Raw genomic sequence first — 16319 nt, 5'->3', positions numbered from 1 at the left:
CATTAATTGAGGGTGAAGAAAATTGGATTCTAATTCTTTGTTCCTATCTGACTGTAATCTTTGCAATTTCATTATTTCCCTACTCTATAAAATGAAAAGATGGAACTAAATTATCTTTAAATTCCTTTACTGTTCCAAAAATCTCGGCTTCTAAAATTTTTGTTGTTAATACTTAATAAGAGGTACATGAAAGCCAGGGTTTGGGGGAATGAGAGGTGTGTCGCTAAACTCTTCACGGAGCACTGATGGTGCAGTGACTAAGAGCTATGGCTGCTAACCAAAATGTCAGCAGTCCAAATCCACCAGCTGCTCCTTGGAAACCCTACGGGGCAGTTCTACTCTCTCCTATAGGGTCAATGTGAGTCAGAATTGACTTGATGGCAGTGGTTTTTGTTTTGTTTTGGTAAACTCTTCATATCCCACCTATTGTGAGAAACTTGAAAGACTTTAAGACATGAAGTTCTGAAAAATAGCCTGTCTGTCTTATATGTAAATCTTAAGCAACTTCTCCATGTATTTTTTTTTTATAAAGCACTCTAGAGATCATTCCACTGTGAGATTTTTCTTATATCTCCATTCATTCTTGCTTCTGAGCCATTAACGATGATGAACTTAGTATGACTGCAATCCCTACTGTCTTTTTACCTCTTCCCTATGATCTCCATTCGATGTTGGCCTGGCAACAAATTGATACCATGTACAGAAGCTATTGCATTGCCACATTCAACAAGTAGGGCACTCTGAATTTCAAGTCAGAGTTTTCCTTCTTAGTTTCTACCTCTTCTATGGTCCTTACTTTGAAAGCACTCTATCAACATTTATTTATTGAACATGGGCATCTGCTAAAAGTTTGAGGGAATGCGAAAGATGTTGGAGAGGTACTTGCTGGGAAGAGAAGGGGAGCAAATCTTCTCTACAATCTAGTAGAAAAATAACTCTGATCGTTGAATGCAAAGATGACTACAGCAGAATCAGCAGCAGAACATGGTAAAAATACAGAGGACTAGTCTCCATTTTCAGAGCTTCTCATTCAGGAGATTCAGTATCAGAGATACTTTATTTTTGAAAAGTTCCCTAGGTGATACTGATACAAAGCCAGTTTTGAAAATCATTATCCTAACACACAACACTGGGGCTCAGAAATATGAGCAGTAGCAAAGATTTTCAAAGAGCTCTCCAATAACCTGAGAACACTTACATAAATATGTTATATTATGCCGATGCTGGAGAAATGCAGAAATTTCAGGACTCTGCCCTGAAGGAATTTACAGTAAATGTGAAGGTAATCATATAAACAAATAATTATTTGCATGTACTTTTATAATACCAAAACCTAACCCATCACCATCGAGTCTAATCGGACTCCATAATAGTAATTATTAATGTCTATTAGGAATATACACACAAATTGCATGGGTGCACAGAAAAATATACAAAAGACTCTGACTGAGAAGATGTAAGAAATGGTTTCACAGAGGTCAGAGTTGGCTTAGTCAAAAAAGGCAGGCAAGAGTTTTATTAATAAGAATGAGAAGCCATAGCAGGTAAAGATAAAAGCTTTGTCAAAATTACAGAGACAAGAAAGAATGACAATTATGATGGTAACAATAATAATAGCAGTACCAGTTGTCATTAAGTCAACTTTGACTTATGGTGACCCCATGAGTGTCAGAGTAGAACTGTGCTCCACAGGATTTTCAATGGCTTATTTTCCAGAAGTAGATTCAGGTCTTTCTTCTGAGGCACCTCTAGTTGGACTCAAATGCCAACCTTTTTGTTAGCAGCTGAGTGTGTTAACATTTTGTACCACCCAGGGACTCCAAATAATAATAGATAACATTTATTGAGAACTGAAATTACACCAAACATTAATTCTTTACAACAATCTCTCTGTCATAGATACTGTTATTACTCCTAAACACAGATTAGAAAATTGAGACTCAGGAATGTTGAAACACAGTCTAAGAATAACACACAGTGCTTGTGTGGCTCAGGCATGGGGTGTATATAAAGAGAAGTGTCTGGAGATGGAAGGCTGGAGAGTCAGAGCCACTTGTGGAAGGGGCTTATGCCCTGCTAGGAATAGCCAAGTATGTTCATGGAAAGTTTTTGTATCTGCTCAGTTCAATTCATAACCATTTAATTGAACCATGAGAAGAAATGTATAGCAGCGTACGCTGATGACTAGAAACAGGATACTACCCCCCCCCCAAGATATAGGTTAAGCTAAAAATGATTTCATCTCTGTGTATGGAAAACAAATAGTAACACACAGTTTCAACTGGGAAATGGCAATGCAGGTTAAACTAAGCTTTGCTGCTTACGTGAAATATATGGACTTATCTAATCCACAGACTAGAAAACAGGCTGTGATGTGGAGGGAAGCAACCTCCTTAACTGAGAGACCCAGATTCAACAGCCAGTTATGCAGCCAACTAACTGTGAACTTGAGCAGACCCCTTAAGCTCTTTAGGCTTCTGTCTTTTATGCATAGAGCTGGGATAATACTACTATCTCGGAGAGTTGCAAAGAACTTAAATGCAGTAATATATGCAAAGCATTTTCCACAGAGTGCTGCACCTTATAGTGATCAAAAGAAACACGTTGTAGCAGCATGTGAAAGCACAGATTCCCCACATAAAGGTTGTTGAGCGGTTTTAGAGACTATAAATTTGCATTAGACTTGTCTGAAATATTGCCTTAGAAGATTTATCATGCAAAAATAGAATTCTAATAAAAGAGAGCAATATCTTATCTATTTATGAATTCTGTTTATTCAATACATCACAGATAAGGTGACCTGGTTGGCTTTTATAATGTGGTTGAAGGAAGCGGATAGGATGGGAGAATCGTTGGTGTCTACTGCAATGCTCTAGGCAAGTGGCAGTAAGCATTTGGACAAGGGTGTTGAAATGGAAAATAAAGGGCACACTTTAGATAAGTGGTTGCGAAGTATAATTCAAGAGGATTTTATATTTGGCTGATATTAGAACAGAAAAAAAATTCAGAGTGTAATCGATAAGCTTGGCTACTTCATGATTACATAAGTAACAGAGGTGCAAATTGTAAAATATAAAGTATTGTAAAGATAGAATATGAAAAGAGGAAGGGTAAAGTCACTTTAAGCTCATCATCTTTTATTTCTTGTATAGAGTTCTGGTTATTTTGTGTTCCTGGGAATACAGAAATGAATACACCTCAGCCACTGCCACCATTGTTTGCATTCTGGCGGAGAGACAGTCAATAAAATAAAAGTAAGTATAGTAACAAGGGAAACCCTGAGGGTGTAGTGGTTAAGTGCTACGGCTGCTAACCAAAGAGGCCACAGTTCAAATCCGCCAGGTGCTCTGTGGAAACTCTATGGGACAGTTCTAGTCTGTCCTATAGGGTCGCTATGAGTTGGAATTGAGTCGACGGCACTGGGTTTGGATTTTGGGTTTATAGTAAGAAGAGCCATGTTGCAAAGTGGTTAAGCACTCAGTTGCTGACCTAAAGGCTGGCAGTTCAAACCTACTTAATGCTTCCATAGGAAAAAGATGTATCAGTCTGCTTCCATAAAGATTAAAAAAATGCCGTCGAGTCCATTGTGACTCATACCATAGTAACCCTATAGGACAGAGTAGAACTGCCCCAAAGAGCTTCCAAGGAGCGCCTCGTGGATTTGAACTGCTGACCCTTTGGTTAGCAGCCATAGCACTTAACTACTACGCCACCAGGGTTTCCCCATAAGGATTACAACCTTGGGAATAATATTGGGCAGTTCTACCCTGTCCTATAGGGTCACTATGAGTCAGAGCCAACTTGAAGGCAATGGATTTAAGTATAGTAAATAAACAAAAGATGAAGATAAATACAATGCAGATAAATAAAAGCAGAATAAGAGGGACAGGAAATGCAGAATTGCAGGGAGTGATGGAGAGGGTGATATATCATTTAGGGGATTCAGGGACAAGGACATTCGAGAAGAGAATTGAGAGGTCAGGCAGACAGCTGCAGGAAGAACATCCTGGTTGGGGAAATAGCATGTGTAAAGGTCTAGGGATTTGATGTGATTGTTGCTCTTGGAGTGGAGTGATTGAGGGAGAGAGTAGAAGGACTTGGGGCCAAAGAAGTAAGTGACCAAATGCATATTTTTAATTAGACTTTTAATTAAAATTTAGCACATATAGGGAAAGTGCTCTAATCACAAGAGTATGACTAAATGAATTTCCAAAAAGAGGACACACCAGTGTAAAAAATAGAGACAGAGAAACACTATTAGTACCCCAGAATCCCCTTCTATAGGCCCTTTACCAGTCACTAATCTTTATCTTTCCCACAGTTTAGCCCTATCCTACCACCTTCAATTAATTTGGCTGGGTTTTGAACATATGTCACGGAAACAAATAACATGTACTCTTTTGTGCTGGCTCCTTTCCTCAGCATTATGTTTGTGTAATACATCTAGGATGTGTGTAGCTATAGTTCATCCATTTTTATGATGTATAGTAATCAATTAAATATGTCCTTGTTGTTGTTAGATGCCATCCTTTTGGTTCCTACTCAAAGCGACCCTATGCATAGCAGAATGAAACACTGCCCGATCTTGAGCCATCCTTGCAATTGTTACTATGCTTGAGCCCAGTGTTGCGGCCACTGTGTCAATTCATCTTGTTGAAAGTCTTCCTCTTTTTCTCTGACCCTCTACCAAGCGTGATGTCTTTCTCCAGGGACTGACCCCTCCTGATAACATGTCCAAAGTGTATGAGGCATAGCTTCGCCACCCTTGCTTCTAAGGAGCATTTTGGTTGCACTTCTTCCAAGACAAATTTATTCATTCTTTTGGCAGTCCATGGTATATTCAGTACTTTTCTCCAACACCGCAATTCAACAGCATTAGTTCTTCGGTCTTCCTTATTCATTGTCCAACTTTTGCATGCATATGAAATTTTAAAATTTAATGTATTATGATTTATTGATTTTTCTTTATAGTTAGTACATTTTGTGGCCCTATAAAAGTTGTTGTCCATCCCAAGATTGTGTTAATATTCTCCTCTGTCAATGTCTAGAAACTTTATTGCCTTATGTTTGAAATTTAGATGTAAAACCCACTTGGAAATGTGTGGTGTGAAATAGGAATCAAGGTTCATATTTCTGCCTATATAGTTGTACGTTGGCTCATTTCAATTTAATAAAAATGCCGTCTTTTCCTTCAAGGCTCTGCAATGTTCCCTTATCAAATATCAAGTGATTATTTTTTATATGTGTGAGTCTTTCTTTACTCTCTAATGAATAACACTGATCTATTTGTCTTTTCTTGCACCAGTGTCACCCTGTCTTAGTAGATGTGGCTTTATAATCAGTCTTCACACCTGATTGTGCAAGCACTCCAAATTTGTTCTTCGGCTAATCTTGGTCCTTAGCATTTTCATGTAAATTTTAGAATAATCATGTCATTTTCCATAAGAAAGTCAGGTGGAATGCTTTTCAGGTGGTTATATTGATTTTGTAGATCGATTTGGAGGGAACTGACAAATTCACAATTCTGATTTTCTATTACCTGAATATACCTCTGGATATTTATTTTTTTAAGTTTTTATTTTTTTATTGTGCTTTTGATGGTTTTCAGAGCAAATTAGTTTCTCATTAAACAATGAATATGCATATTGTTTTGTGACATTTGTTGCCAAGTCGGCAACATGTCAACACTCTTCCCTCCTTGACCTTGGGTTCCCCATTTTTGTTTGTCCAGCTTTCCTGTCCCCTCCTGCCTTCTTGTCCTTGCCCTTGGGCTGGTGTGCCCATTAAGTCTCCTATACAGGTTGAGGTATGTGTATTATTGTTTGTTTTATGGACCTGTCTAATCTTTGGCTGAAGGGTCTCGACATATTTGATCTTTTTCTCAGAAATATGTTATAGTTTTGTGTGTAGAGGCCTTTGAAGTATTTCTTAGGTATTTGTTGCTTTTCTATGCTAATGAAAAGTAATAATTTAAAATAGCTTTTTTTCCTCTTTACTGCTAATATATGTTTTTAAATTTGAACTTATAGCCAGTGATATTTCTAAATTTACTTATTAATTATAATTGTTTATGTATATATTCTTTAGAGTTTTCTAGATACACAATCATGTCTCATCTGTGAATAGGGACATTTACATTACTTCTTTTGCAATCTATATACTTCTTTTTACTGTTTTTTGTACTGGATAAGACTTTTTATAGAGCATAAAATATAAGTGATTATATTGGGCCTCCTTTGCAAGGGGAAAGCTTTTACTATACCACCATTAAGTATTATGTGTTCTTAGGTCTGATTAAACAATCTTTATCTGATTAGGAAAGTACCCTTCCAATTTTAGTTTGTTGAATTTTTTTTTTATGAACCCATTATTGATGAATTTTATCAAATGCCTTTTTTCCTTCTGTTGATTTTAATGTTGCTTTCCTTTGCCAATTAGTGTGGTAAATTGAAGTGATAGATTTTTTATAATGAGGCTTATTTACATACAGAAAATTAACGTTTTAAAAATGTATGGTTTAATGCATTTTTAAAACATATACAATCATGTAACTACCTCCACAAGCAAGATATAGAATATTTCATCATCCCAAAAAAGTTTCCTCATGACCCTTTGTAGCCAATTAACCCCCACCACCACTGCTACCAACCCTTGGCAACTACTGATCTGATTTCTCTCACTACAGTTTTGCCTTTTCCAGAATGTCGTACATAGAAACGGAATCATGCGTTACATTCTCATTTGTATTTGGTGCCCTTCACATGGCATACTTTTCATATCCACCCACACCGTATCACGTATCGTATCACGTATCAGCAATTTGTTATGGATGTAACACAATTTGCTTCTTCATTTGCCAGTTTATGGACTTTGAGTACTTGCCAGTTTCTGGCTATTATGAATAAAATGGCTGTCAACATTCACGTACAGGCCTTTGTGTAGACATGTTTTCATTTCACTTGTATAAATACATGGGATTAGGGTTGCTGGGTTATATGTTCAGTGCCTGTTTAACCTGATAAGAATTTGCTAAATTGTTTTCCAAGCTGGCTGTGCGATTTTTTGTTCCCACTAGAAGTATATGAGATTTCCAGTTCCTGTGTATACTGGGTAAAACTTGAATGGCCAATCCTTGAATTCTAGCCATTCTCATAGGTATGTAGTGCTATTTCAGTGTGGCTTTAATTTGCATTACTCTAATGAATAATTAGTGCACAGTGGTTAAGCGCTTAGATGCCAACCAAAATGGCGGTGGTTTGAACCCACCAGCCACTATGTGGCAGTCGACTTCCATAAGGATTACAGCCTTGGAAACCTTATTAGGCAGTTCTACTCTGTCCTATAGGGTCATGATGAATCAGAATTGACTCAACAGCAATGGATTTGGTTTTTTTTTTTTTTTTAAATGAACAATTGTGTTGAGAATCTTTTCAATAGCTTTTTTTTTTCTCACTATTCTTCTATATGGAAATGTCTTTTCAGATCTTTTGCTCATTTTATTGCAATATTTGTTTTCTTACTATTGAGTTGTGAAAGTTCTTTATGTGCTCTAGATAAAAGTAATTTATCATGTATTTATTTATCAGCTATTTTTTTCTATTTTGTGGTATTCCTTTTCATTTTCCTGACAAGAACCATGGTTGGATCATTCAACAACCAAAAGTACAATTTTTTTTCTTTTCTTTTTTTATTGTACTTTAGATGAAGGTTTACAGAACAAACTAGCTTCTCATTAAGGAGTTAGTATACATATTGTTTTATGACACTGGTTAAAAACCCCATGACATGTCAACACTCTCCCTTCTCCACCTTGGGTTTCCTATTACCAGCTTTCCTGTCCCCTCCTGCCTTCTTGTCCTTGCCTCTCGACTGATGTGCCCTTTTGTCTTGTTTTGTTTTATGGGCCCGTCTAATCTTTGGCTGAAGAGTGAACCTCAGGAGTGACTTCAGTACTGAGAGTATCCAGGGACCATACTCTCAGAGTTTCTCCAGTCTCTGTCAGATCAGTAGTCTGATATTTTTTGTGGGTTACAATTTTATTCTACATTTTTCTCCAGCTCTGTCCGGGACACTGTATTGTGATCCCTATCAGCACAGTTGGTGGTAGTAGCTGGGCACCATCTAGCTGTGCAGGACTCTGTCTGGTGGAGGCTGTGGTAGTTGTGGTCCATTAGTTCTTTGGACTAATCTTTCCCTTTCATCTTTGGTTTTCTTCATTCTCCCTCGGTCCTGATGGGGTGGGACCAGTGGAGTGTCTTAGATGGCTGCTCACAAGCTTTTAAGACCACAGACGCTACTCACCGAAGTAGGATGTAGAACATTTTCTTTATAAACTATTTTATGCCAGTTGAGCTAGATGTTCCCTTCGACCATGATCCCCAGCCCTCTGCCCAGTGATCTGGTCCCTCAGGGAGTTTGGATGTGTCTATGAAGCTTCCATGACCTTGCCTCAGTCAAATTGCGCTGACTTCCCCAGTATTGTGTACTGTCTTGCCCTTCACCTAAGTTACCACTTACCTATTGTCTATTTATTTGTGTTAGTTTAGGTAGGTAGTGTGTTTTTAGAAATTTGCCCATTTCCTCTAGGTTTTCAAATTGGTTGGCGTATAGTTTTTCATAGTGCTCTGTTATGACCCTTTTTCTTTCAGTTTGATCTCTTGTTACGTCCTCCATTTCATTTCTTATTTGGATTATTTGTATCCTCTTCTGTTTTTCTTTTGTCAGTTCGGCCAATGTTTTGTTGATCCTTTCAAAGAACCAACGTTTGGTTTTGTTGATTCTTTTATTGTTTTTCTACTCTCTGTCTCCTTTGTTTGTGCTCTGATCTTTATTACTTCCTTTCTTCTGGTGGCTGTAGGCGTCTTTTGCTGTTCTCCTATTTGTTTGAGTTGCATAACCAATGTTTTGATTTTGTTCCTTTCTTCTTTTTTTATGTGTGCATCTATTGCTGCAAATTCACCTCTGAGCACTGCCTTTACCATGTCCTAAATGTTTTGGTATAAGGTGTTTTCATTCTCATTTGATTCTAGGAATTTTGTATTCCGTCTTTGATTTCTGTTACCCAGTAGTTTTTAAGCAAGGTTTTATTCAGTTTCCATGGTTTTTATTTCCTTCCTCTTCCTGTTATAATTTCTACTTTTACAGCATTGTGATCAGAGAAGATGCTTTGTATTATCTCAATGTTCTGAATTTTGTTGAAGGTTGTTTTGTGGCCTAATATGTGGACTGTTCTGGAGAATGTTTCATGTACTTTGGAAAATAACGTGTGCTTTGATGTTTTTGGGTTCAGTGTCCTATATATGTCTACGAGGTCAAATTGGTTGATTGTGGCCTGTGGATCTTCTGTATCTTTGTTGAGTTTCTTTCTGGATATTTTGTCCTTTACTGAGAGTGGTGTGTTGAAGCCTCCTACAATTATTGTGGAACTGTCAGTTTCTCTTTTCAGTGTTGTTAGAATTTGTTTTATGTATTTTGGAGCCCTGTTGTTGGGTATGTAGGTGTTTATTATGGTTATGTCCTCATGGTGGATTGTCCCTATATTCATTATATAATATCCTTTCTTGTCTTTTATTGTGGATTCTATGTTAAATCTGTTTTATCTGCGATTAGTATTACCACTGCTGCTCTTTTCTGGTAGCTTTTTACTTGATGTATTTTTTCCATCCTTTGGGTTTTTAAATATATTTATGTCTTTGTGTCTAAGCTGTGTCTCTTGTAAACAATATAACGATGGATCTTGTTTCTTTAATCCATTCTGTCACTCTTGGTTTCTTTATGGGTGCATTTAAGCTGTTTACATTCAGTGTGATGATTGATAGGTGTGAGTTTATTGCCGTTATTTTTTGTGGTGCTGATGTTTTCTTTGTTCCTTTTACTCTCCTGTGCTGAATTTCTTTTGTTTGTGAGTTTTTTTTTTGTAGATTTTGTGTTTACTGAGACTTTATGTTTTTCTTCTTTCTTTTGATGAGTAAGTAGGTTTGTTAACTCTCTTGTGGTTACTTTGAAATTTACCCCATCTTTTCCTAAGTTTAAACCAGTCTTTTTTTTTACTTGATATCACCTTGATTTCCTCTACATTTGAAAGTTCTATACCTATATCTTTTATTGTTCTGTTGTTGTTGTCATTTACAGATTGACCCCTCTGGTTCCCTGATATAAATCTTTTAGTTTTGTTTTATCCTTGAGGGTTTGTTACCGAGGTTGGTATCTGGCTGATGCTGTCCTGTGTCTTAGATTCAGGTTGTTGTCTGATGTTGGCAGTTCTTTAACCGTAGGACTCCCTTTAATAATTTTTGTAAGTTTGGTTGGGCTTTTACAAGGTCCCTTAATTTCTGTTTGTCTGGAATTGTCCTAATTTTGCCATCATATTTGAGCCAGAGTTTTGCAGGATATATTATACTTGGTTGGCAACGTTTTCCTTTCAAGGTTTTATGTATGTCATCTAATTGGCTTCTTGCCTGTGTGGTTTCTGCCAAGTAATCAGAAGTTAGCATTATTGTTTCCCCTGTGTATGTGACTTTTCATTTTTCTCGAGCTGCTCTTTGTCTTTGGTTTTAGAGAGTGTGATTATGATATGTCTTTGTGATTTTATTTTGGGGTCTATCCTATACGGTGTTCATTGAGATTCTTGGATGGTCAGGTTTTCATCTTTCATATTAGGAAAGTTTTCTGTCAGCAAATCTTCAATGATCCCCTCTGTGTTTTCCATTTTTTCCCCTGTTCTGGATCACACACAAATTTTTGCTTTCAATTTTATTCCACATCATTCTCAGGGTTTCTTCATTCTTTTCTCATGATTTTTCCTTAAGCAAAGTGGTATCCAAGGCTTTGTCTTTTATTTCACTGATCCTGTCTTTCATTGTTTCAAATTTGCTCCTAAAACCTTCTATTGCACTATTTCTGAAATTTTGTTGTTTATCTTTTGAATTTCTAATTGCTGTTTTTATGTGATTTCTAGTTGATTATTTTGGCATTTTTTATCCTATATTATTTTCTTGAATTCATTCATTGTGTGTCTGTTTTTCTGATTTTGTATGTGTTTCCCATGGTTTTGTCTATTTTTTCCTTATTTTTGTCTGCATTTTTCTTCATCTGTTGAAAGTTCCTGAATGTTAGGGTTTTGAATTCCCTATCAGGTAGTTCCAGTGCCTTTTCTTGTACTGAAAGGTCATCTGGTGTTTTATTTTGGTTGCTTTCTGGAGCTATTCTGTTCTTTCTTTCTTTTTTTTTTTTTAATATGTTTTGATATTGTCTACTGTCTTTGGGACATTCAGGAATTATTTTCTTTGTTTATTGATTTTAGATTTGTTTGTTTTGTCCTGCTTTTTTGGTTTTTTTGGCTATGTCTGGGGAAGTGGGCTGGGTGTGCTTTGTTGTTTGTTCATCTGTGGGCAGGATACTTCTCACCACCTTGTCCAGGTGGAAAGGACCAGTCACTCAGCTATGGTACAGCAGGACAGGTCCAGCTGGGAGGATAGGCAGGGATGGGTTGTTTGTGGCATGTACTGGGACAGACAAGTGGGGCTGGGGAGAAGTGAAGGTTGGGGTCTGGTGGTCTGCAGTGTGCTGCTCGAGAATGTGGTGATTTGCATACAGTGCAGATAAGCAGGAGGGAAAGGAGAGGATGTAATGGGTAAAGGGCAGAGCCCAGCGAGTGAGAGAAATAAGAGAAAGAAGAGCAAGAAACAGAAACAAAAAAATAAAAAAAGAAGGAGAAAAGAAATTTAAAAATGTATAAAATTGTGGCATGGTAGGATTGGTGGATGGGGGCAGGGTAGACCCATCAAGACTGTGTGCTAGTGGCTCTCTAGCTGAGCGGTGTTGCTTGGCCTGTTGAGAAGGGGTGTTGGCAATGCACAGGACTATGTGGGCAGGAGAAAGGAAAGGAAAGAAAGGAAAGAGAGAAGAAACAAGCAACAACAACAAAAAATAATAATTATGGTGTGGGAGTGCTTGTTATCAGGGGTGGGGCGGAATTGGGGTGGTGATGAGCTGATGTCTCTCTTGCCAGGCATTGATACATGTCCCATCAGGAAGGGGTGGAGGCAGCACAGGGCCTGGACAGGAAGGAGAAGTAAAAAGGAGAAAGAGAAAGAAAGAAAAACAAAAAATATGGCCCTGAGGGAGCTGGCCTGTAAAGGCAATGTGGACCAAAGGAGGCCATGTGCCAGAGGCTCTCTAGCTCAGCTGTACAGCACAGCTCATTGAGAATGGGGAGGGGGGGGAAAGGGTGGCGCACGGGGCTAGGTAAGTGAGAGAAAGGAAAGGAAGGGAGGGAGAGAGAGAAGAAACCAACAACAACAAAAAAATGGAACTGAAGGGGCCGGCCAGTGGGGGCAGGGCAGACCCAGGCATCAGTGAGGTGGAGTCTCTCTAGCCAAGTGACCATGACCATGGAAAGCATGGAAATACTTATGAAAGAAATTTTAAATCATAAATTGACAGTATATCTAAGGAATTATTATTTATATTGGTAAATTGAGGGAAGAAGGGTAGGCGATGGGAAAACATATATCCCTGGTTACTGGGTGCTCTGTTTCCTGTTGGGAACTCCATGAAGTTGCGCTCCTGTACACCCTGTCCACTGTTCATGGTGGCTGAGGTCCAAGATGGGGAATCCATGCCACATTAGCAAGTAGGGAACCTCTACTGTGTTGTTCTCATTTTCTGTTCTCTGTCAGTTTCTTATTCCATTTGGTGTTTGATCAAGTTCTTTATCCCTTCACATGATGCTTAGGGTTCCAGGACTGATGTTTGTATCTGTTTCGCTTAGTTTTTCGGGTGTTTGGTGTACAGGGATGACATGGTGCTTCTGTCTATACTGCCATGTTGGCTCTGCCTCACCTTTTTTTTCTTTTAAAGTTTGTTTTTGTGAGTGTGTGTTCTACCTAAACAACTTTTGCATAATAAAGGGTCATGAAATTTTTTACCTATTCTAGAAATCTTGTAGGTTTATTCTTAACACTTATGCATAAATCTCTACTTGGTAAAGATGTATTGTTCTTTTCATACGTTTCTGGGTTTGAGTTGCTAATGTTTTGTTAGGAATATTTTTCATCCCTATTTTATAATCTAACTACAATAGTAAAGTTCTTGTTGTTAGATGTTGTCAAATTGACTTAGACTCATAGTGACTCCATGTGACAGAGTAGAACTGCTCTGTAGGATTTTCTAGGCTGTAAATTTTTTTTTTAATCTTTACAAGAGTAGATTGTCAGGTCTTTCTTCCACAAAGTGGCTGAGTAGGTTCAAATGACCTACCTTTCAATTTGCAGCCAAAGGCTTAACTATCGTGCCATAAGTGTTACTTAGTAAAGTTCTTAGAGTGGAATAACTTCTGGCCTAGAATCTGGGTATGATTCTAGACCATCACTGTTCAATTTAACAATATAAATAATAATTCCTTAGATATACTGTCAATTTATGATTTAAAATTTATTTCATAAGTATTATTTTATAAGATCACGACAATAACCTTGTAGATGAAAACACCTTCATTTTTCTGTTAAAGCCACTGAAGTTAGGGAAGGCAAAATGATTTGCCCATGTTCCCACGGTTTATTAATCTCATTAGTAATTAGGAAAATTCACTTTAACATAGCAGTAATCTTGGAACATGAAATTTCTAACTGCAAAGTCAATGGTCTTAACACTCCCCGTACCACCTTATAAACACTTTGGTCTATAGGCTCAGCCAGATATTTTGATGTACATGAAATTTATTTTCATGCTCCTGGTCCTCCTATTCTGTACCCTTTTCTTTTTCCTTGTCCTCATCCAGTACTGAAACCTTAGATATTTAAGGTCTGTATAACCTATGTGACAAATCTTCTACACACACACCCTACCCCATCTCAATCATCGCAACTGTTATTGACCTTTTCATTCACAGTACCTTCAAGGACTATATTTCATTGAATTTAAGAGACCATTGGCTATCAGATGTACTGATTATCAGTTGCACCATCATTTTATGAACTAATAAGAAAGAAAGCTATTATTCCCAATTACACTATGAAATGATGCTTCCTTAAAACATTCATTGTCATTCCAACAGCAGAAATGTTAGAATGTGAAAAAAATATGCATCTTAGGCTTGAGAAAATGTGGCATTACTTTTTCTAAAACAATTAATATTTAGGAGAATTCAAGGGTCTTTCAGTTATCCATTATGTCTAACAACACACCCTCCCTCCCAAAAAATAAATAAATAAAAACTTTACAAAACCCACTGCCTTCAAGTCTATTCTAATTCATAACAACCCTGTAAAACAGAGTAGAACTGCTCCCTAGGGTTTCCAAAGCTGTAAACCTTTACAGAAGCAGACTGCCACATCTTTCTACTGAGGAGCAGATGTTAGTTTTGCTCACTCAACCTTTCAGTTAGCAGCCGAGTGCTTAAGCATTGCACCTCAGAGATAAAAACAAAACAAAACAAAACAAAACAAAAAAACAAACAGTAGAGGCTTAATATAACAATTGTTTAGTATCTCTCATGGTTTTGTGCATTCAATGGGGTCAGCGGAGCCATCCTCACTAGGGTTTTCTCAGGCAGTTGCATTCAAATGACAGCTGTGAGTATGGAAATTCTAGAGCAGCATTGCTCTGGGTACCCAAGAGTGCTCATTCACAAGATGACCGTTGATGCTGGTTGTTGGCTGGGAGCTTCATTAGGAATGTTGAATAGAATGCCTACACATGACCTCTCTATGTGGCCTGGGCTTCTCACAGAATGCCAATTGGTTTCTAGGGGGAAGCATTCCAAAACTTAACCCCAAGAAAGAGGAAATATAAGGTACCAGTCTAATCAAAGGCTGGGCCCGGAACTGGCATAGCAACTCCCTTAAAATTCATTGTTCAAAACAGCCACAGAACCTCCCTGCTTTATGTAGGTAAACACACTCTCCCTCTTGATATGAAATTGGCAAATGCAAATATATTACAAATATAAATATGTATTCAAGAAAACTTTAAGTATATATAAGAAGCTGTTAATAAGGGTTGCCTCTAGGTATAGAGAATTAGAAAAAGTGAATTTAACTTCTTTATAGAATGAAAACTTAAATGTTGGGATTATATGACTTTTTTTTTTTTAAGCTATTCTTCATGTTTTCCAAATACGTTTTAAAGGGTATTAAAGAAACTTGTTCTGAATTAATGTTGACTAATAATTCCACTGTCCTTCCCCATTTTTTCCAAGGCTCCTCTAGAGGTAATAGAAGAGAATAACTGCTACTGGATCCATAGTGTAGCTAAAGACTCCTCAGTTCTTTTGGTTTTCTTAATAAATTGCTTTAGAACAACATAACTATATTTGTATCCCTCACGCTTCCGTGAGAACCAGCCTCCCAATGAGGAGAATTTAGTAGCTAGCTTTTGCAAGCACAATGCCCAAATTTTTGATAAAGAAGTAGTCTTGAAAAGATAAGGGGAGGCCTTTGGAAAAGTTAGTATTAGAAACATTTCCTGTTACTCCTTTATGCATATGGATTGTATACTCATGGGAGAAAGAAGGAATCTGGAGAGGACAGAACTACTGATGATATTGTGCTATTTTTTGCATATTAACTCTTTGTGAAATCTTTCTCAGTTAGGCTTGGTCTGGGCAAGACCGTATGTCAATATAAGTGCCTAAGATCTGTCAGGCAAATCGCTTTCACTTCTCTCTGTATTATTTTTTCATCTCAGGATGCTCTCCTTCCCCATTCCTTCCTCCCTCCAAAAAAAGAGCACATTTACTAAAAGGGGAAGGAATGGAGTGGATCCTTGTGACAGGAACACAATTGCTTCCTAGTCCATGGAAAAAAGGAGCCCTGGTGGCACAGTGCTTAAATGCTACAACTGCTAACCAAAAGGTGAGTTCAAATCTACCAGCTGTTCCTTGGAAACCCTGTGGGGCAGTTCTACTCTGTCCTATGAATCAGAATCAACTTCAAGGCAATGGGCTTGGTTTTTTTTTTCTTTTTTTATGGAAAAAAAAAGTGATGATTATGACTGTGGGAACAGCATAAAAAAAAAATAGGCATAGATAATTATAATTAAATCAACTTTAATTCTTCATCACATTTTTAATAAAATCCCATCAGGTGATCTCACTGCAATTTGAAATTGAGCCTTTCACAGACTTTAAAATGAAGACACTGAGGGTTTAGAAGACTGACATGCCCCAAATCTGCCATTGAAGATTTTGGTATTAATCTGTGTGGGATGGTGATTTCATCTGCTAAAATTCTTTCTCCTTGGGCCACATTACCTTCTGAACTTCTATTCGAACACGCTGTAATAGTCAACACTGGAGCAATGAGAAGTAGCTTTTGCAG

The sequence above is a fragment of the Loxodonta africana genome, chromosome 7, assembly GCF_030014295.1.
Source record: "Loxodonta africana isolate mLoxAfr1 chromosome 7, mLoxAfr1.hap2, whole genome shotgun sequence".
Taxonomy (NCBI): domain Eukaryota; kingdom Metazoa; phylum Chordata; class Mammalia; order Proboscidea; family Elephantidae; genus Loxodonta; species Loxodonta africana.
This window is presented reverse-complemented; position numbering follows the sequence as displayed.